The sequence below is a fragment of the Schistocerca americana genome, chromosome 3 (assembly GCF_021461395.2).
Source record: "Schistocerca americana isolate TAMUIC-IGC-003095 chromosome 3, iqSchAmer2.1, whole genome shotgun sequence".
Classification (NCBI taxonomy): domain Eukaryota; kingdom Metazoa; phylum Arthropoda; class Insecta; order Orthoptera; family Acrididae; genus Schistocerca; species Schistocerca americana.
In genome coordinates this window covers 558,177,746-558,182,270 of record NC_060121.1, presented here as the reverse complement: position 1 = coordinate 558,182,270, position 4,525 = coordinate 558,177,746, and positions in this window count along the sequence as shown.

The following is a 4,525-nucleotide window of genomic DNA, read 5'->3' as shown; positions in this document are numbered from 1 at the left end:
AATCAACAGTGTTGGCTACTGTATGAAAAGTGCATCATTGTACTGATTCCCAAATCTATTTTCTGGTCTCGTAGTACTGACTCCGGTATAGTTTCTTCTGATATTCAGTTTCTTTTATAAAGAATTGGCCACCAGTTCTTGAAATCCAAGATATCCTCTGTTTTCACTTCACATACTTCAAATTTCACAGATGTACTACTTTCTACGATCAGTTTGGTTATTTCATATACACAATATAGTCTTCTAAGGGTGCGCTTGATTGTAGCAAAATCCCTGTCATAGGGCAGAAAAGAATGACCTCTGACTGGAAAGAATTGCTCGATTTGTTTAAATCGGCCAGTGGCTGTTAAAAATAGAAGCAGCCTTACTAAAGCATGGTTCTTATTCTGCCCTGCACAGTTATCGGAATACAAATGTAGCTATGTAATTTCAGCAGGAATGTCCTGCAGGTAATTATACAAGAAAGAGCATACCTCATTACACCCTTTCCTGGCAATTCCCTCGTGATAAATATGTATTTTAGCTTTATTTTTCTCGATATTATGAATGCAAAACACATTAGTAGTCAGCTGGCGCATGTAAAAAGTTTCCTGGACAGGGGTCACTGGTATCTGAATGTTCTGGATAAAACTATTGCCAGAGATAATACATGGTGTTTATCTTTCATTTCAGTTTCCGCTTCAAGTTTATTACAGAATTTTTCAGCCCATCTCTTGTGCACCATCAACTCAGCCACTGCACACCGTTTTGCCGCGTCATTAATATGGGGATTTCGAATCTTAACTTTTAATTCTTCACACAAGCGGCATGCATCTACCTGAGTCGCCCAAATGACAGAGAGTAGTTTTCATTGAAAAACAAAGCAAATGCCTGGTAGCTACATTTAACGTCAGCCCCCCCCCTCCCCCATGAACCATGGACCTTGCCGTTGGTGGGGAGGGCCAGTCTGGATGATTGATTGATCTGGCCTTGTAACACTAACCAAAACGGCCATGCTGTGCTGGTACTGCGAACGGCTGAAAGCAAGGGGAAACTACAGGCGTAATTTTTCCAGAGGGCATGCAGCTTTACTGTATGGTTAAATGATGATGACGTCCTCTTGGGTAAAATATTCCGGAGGTAAAATAGTCCCCCATTCGGATCTCCGGGCGGGGACTACTCAAGAGGATGTCATTATCAGGAGAAAGAAAGCTGGCGTTCTACGGATTGGAGCGTGGAATGTCAGATCCCTTAATCGGGCAGGTGGGTTAGAAAATTTAAAAAGGGATAGGTTAAAGTTAAATATAGTGGGAATTAGTGAAGTTCGGTGGCAGGATGAACAAGACTTCTGGTCAGGTGACTACAGGGTTATAAACACAAAATCAAATAGGGGTAATGCAGGAGTAGGTTTAATAATAAATAGGAAAATAGGAATGCGGTTAAGCTACTACAAACAGCGTAGTGAACGCATTATTGTGGCCAAGATAGATACGAAGCCCACGCCTACCACAGTATACGAAGCCCACGCCTACCACAGTAGTACAAGTTTATATGCCCAACTAGCTCCGCAGATGACGAAGAAATTGAAGAAATGTATGATGAAATAAAAGAAATTATTCAGATAGTGAAAGGAGACAAAAATTTAATAGTCATGGGCGACTGGAATTCGGTGGTAGGAAAAGGGAGAGAAGGAAACATAGTACGTGAATATGGATTGGGGGTAAGAAACAAAAGAGGAAGCCGCCTGGTAGAATTTTGCACAGAGCACAATTTAATCATAGCTAACACTCGGTTCAAGAATCATAAAAGAAGGTTGTATACATGGAAGAATCCTGGAGATACTGACAGGTTTCAGATAGATTATATAATGGTAAGACAGAGATTTAGGAATCAGGTTTTAAATTGTAAGACATTTCCAGGGGCAGATGTGGACTCTGACCACAATATATTGGTTATGAACTGTAGACTAAAACTGAAGAAACTGCAAAAAGGTGGGAATTTAAGGCGATGGGACCTGGTTAAAAACTGAAAGTATCACAGGTTGTACAGAGTTTCAGGGAGAGCATAAGGGAACAATTGACAAGAACTGGGGAAAGAAATACACAGTAGAAGAAGAATGGGTAGCTTTGAGGGATGAAGTAGTGAAGGCAGCAGAGGATCAAGTAGGTAAAAAGACGAGGGCTAGTAGAAATCCTTGGGTAACAGAAGAAATACTGAATTTAATTGATGAAAGGAGAAAATATAAAAATGCAGTAAATGAAGCAGGCAAAAAGGAATACAAACGTCTCAAAAATGAGATCGACAGGAAGTGTAAAATGGCTAAGCAGGGATGGTTGGAGGACAAATGTAAGGATGTAGAGGCTTATTTCACTAGGGGTAAGATAGATACTGCCTACAGGAAAATTAAAGAGACCTTTGGAGAAAAGAGAACCACTTGTATGAATATCAAGAGCTCAGATGGAAACCCAGTTCTAAGCAAAGAAGGGAAAGCAGAAAGGTGGAAGGAGTATATAGAGAGTCTACACAAGGGCGATGTACTTGAGGACAATATTTTGGAAATGGAAGAGGATGTAGATGAAGATAAAATGGGAGATATGATACTGCGTGAAGAGTTTGACAGAGCACTGAAAGACCTGAGTCGAAACAAAGCCCCGGGAGTAGACAACATTCCATTAGAACTACTGACAGCCTTGGGAGAGCCAGTCCTGACAAAACTCTACCATCTGGTGAGCAAGATGTATGAGACAGGCGAAATACCCTCAGACTTCAAGAAGAATATAATAATTCCAATCCCAAAGAAAGCAGGTATTGACAGATGTGAATATTACCGAACCATCAATTTAATAAGTCATAGTTGCAAAATACTAACACGAATTCTTTACAGACAAGTGGAAAAACTAGTAGAAGCTGACCTCGTGGAAGATCAGTTTGGATTCCGTAGAAATATCGGATCACGTGAGGCAATACTGACCCTACGACTTATCTTAGGAGCTAGATTAAGGAAAGGCAAACCTACGTTTCTAGCATTTGTAGACTTAGAGAAAGCTTTTGACAATGTTGACTGGAATATTCTCTTTCAAATTCTGAAGGTGGCAGGGGTAAAATACAGGGAGCGAAATGCTATTTACAATTTGTACAGAAACCAGATGGCAGTTATAAGAGTCGAGGGACATGAAAGGGAAGCAGTGGTTGGGAAGGGAGTGAGACAGGGTTGCAGCCTGTCCCCGATGTTACTCAGTCTGTATATTGAGCAAGCAGTGAAGGAATTCAAAACAAAAAAAAAAACAAAAAATTCTGAGTAGATATTAAAATACATTGAAAAGAAATAAAAACTTTGTGGTTAGCCGATGACATTGTAATTCTGTCAGAGACAGCAAAGGACTTTAAAGAGCAGTTGAACGGAATGGATAGTGTCTTGAAAGGAGGATATAAGATGAACATCAACAAAAGCAAAACGAGGATAATGGAATGCAGTCGAATTAAGTCGGGTGATGCTGAGGGAATTAGATTAGGAAATGAGACACTTAAAGTTGTAAAGGAGTTTTGCTATTTGGGGAGCAAAATAACTGATGATGGTCGATGTAGAGAGGATATAAAATGTAGACTAACAATGGTAAGGAAAGTGTTTCTGAAGAAGAGAAATTTGTTAACATCGAGAATAGATTTAAGTGTCAGGAAGTTTTTGTAATGGACTGTAGCCATGCATGGAAGTGAAACATGGACGATAAATATTTTGGACAAGAAGAGAATAGAAGCTTTCGAAATGTGGTGCTACAGAAGAATGCTGAAGATTAGATGGGTAGATCACATAACTAATGAGGAGGTACTGAATAGGATTGGGGAGAAGAGAAGGTTGTGGCACAACTTGACTAGAAGAAGGGATAGGTTGGTAGGACATGTTCTGAGGCATCAAGGGATCACCAATTTAGTATTGGAGGACAGCGTGGAGGGTAAAAATCGTAGAGGGAGACCAAGAGATGAATACACTAAGCAGATTCAGAAGGATGTAGGTTGCAGTAGGTACTGGGAGCTGAAGAAGCTTGCACAGGATAGAGTAACTTGGAGAGCTGCATCAAACCAGTCTCTGGACTGAAGACCACAACAACAACAACATGTTTCTCCTCGAACATTTTATATATCAACTTAATATTGAGTCTTGCGTTTAAATACTTAAGGGTTCTCCCACTGTAGTGGCTTTCTATTACTGGGTAGCTATTAATATGTTCTCTCATGAGTTTTCTGACTTCGGCTGACAAATCGTTTAAACTGGGAGTTTTCCCTTCTTTATCATGTGGACTCTGATCTGATACAGACAGCTTTCTCAGTCGTTTCACTCACTTGTCACTTTAAGCTAGAAGAGCCAGAAATGCTTTGTAACATACCTTCCTTTTGGTGTTACCCACAATTACATGGTAAGTAAATACTTTGTCGACCTGTCGAACTGATTCGTCATTTCTAGGTCAACGTCGCTGGACGTTACGTATGTCTATAAGTGACTGAATATAAGAATCTTGTTCGTCCTTAGAAGACAAGTTAGGAAGCCGTA